We start from the raw sequence: 1,427 nt of genomic DNA on the forward strand, positions 1-1,427 counted from the left end.
ATGATGTATCGTATCTCCTGTGTGAAGTCATTGTCCTTGTCATCGTCAGCCAGTTCGTCATGTTACTGGCAACATGAACTGGACCCATAGAGCTGGGATCCTCATGGTCTGTTTGATCAGAGAGACAGAAGAACTGAGATGAAACAAGAGAAGAGTTCCCTCAGCCAGCTGGTTCTGAGGCTCAGTTCACTAACCCAAACCAATCCCGTAGAGCCTCAGGACAGCAGTCAGCCAGCTGGTTCTGAGGCTCAGTTCACCAACCCAAACCAATCCCATACAGCCTCAGGACAGCACTCAGCCAGCTGGTTCTGAGGCTCAGTTCACTAACCCAAACCAACCCCATACAGCCTCAGGACAGCAGTCAGCCAGTTGAGGGAACATGGAGACAGAGAGACATCTTTAGGGCCCTGTTTGTCCCCAGACTGTCTCATATAGCTGAGTCCTCAGTCATAGTGTAGAGGGAACATGGAGACATCTTTATGTCCCTGTTTGTCCCCAGACTTTCTCATCGGACTAGATGGGCTAAATGGTAACGCTCTTATTATCTGATCTATTAGAAACTGCACTGCAACTTCCTTTTCTTTACTGTTAACTGCCAAAGGGCCCCGTTGTTGCACATGGAAATAAAACCAACTTATAGAACTGGAAGGTTCTGAGCCATATTGACTGGAAGGCTCTGAGCCATATTGACTGGAAGGTTCTGAGCCATATTGACTGGAAGGTTCTGAGCCATATTGACTGGAAGGCTCTGAGCCATATTGACTGGAAGGTTCTGAGCCATATTGACTGGAAGGCTCTGAGCCATATTGACTGGAAGGTTCTGAGCCATATTGACTGGAAGGCTCTGAGCCATATTGACTGGAAGGCTCTGAGCCATATTGACTGGAAGGTTCTGAGCCATATTGACTGGAAGGCTCTGAGCCATATTGACTGGAAGGCTCTGAGCCATATTGACTGGAAGGCTCTGAGCCATATTGACTGGAAGGCTCTGAGCCATATTGACTGGAAGGTTCTGAGCCATATTGACTGGAAGGCTCTGAGCCATATTGACTGGAAGGTTCTGATCCATATTGACTGGAAGGCTCTGAGCCATATTGACTGGAAGGCTCTGAGCCATATTGACTGGAAGGCTCTGAGCCATATTGACTGGAAGGCTCTGAGCCATATTGACTGGAAGGTTCTGAGCCATATTGACTGGAAGGCTCTGAGCCATATTGACTGGAAGGCTCTGAGCCATATTGACTGGAAGGCTCTGAGCCATATTGACTGGAAGGCTCTGAGCCATATTGACTGGAAGGCTCTGAGCCATATTGACTGGAAGGCTCTGAGCCATATTGACTGGAAGGTTCTGAGCCATATTGACTGGAAGGTTCTGAGCCATATTGACTGGAAGGCTCTGAGCCATATTGACTGGAAAGCTCTGAGCC

At 48.4% G+C, this 1,427-nt stretch overlaps 1 protein-coding gene across 5 annotated transcripts in view; it reads left to right on the plus strand.

The window, feature by feature from the left end:
- Positions 1 to 1,427, plus strand: part of cep89 (centrosomal protein 89) — a 121,279-nt gene that overhangs the window by 85,469 nt on the left and 34,383 nt on the right. The gene's annotated exons all lie outside the window — the stretch shown is intronic.

Source organism: Salmo trutta, chromosome 12 (genome assembly GCF_901001165.1).
Source record: "Salmo trutta chromosome 12, fSalTru1.1, whole genome shotgun sequence".
Classification (NCBI taxonomy): domain Eukaryota; kingdom Metazoa; phylum Chordata; class Actinopteri; order Salmoniformes; family Salmonidae; genus Salmo; species Salmo trutta.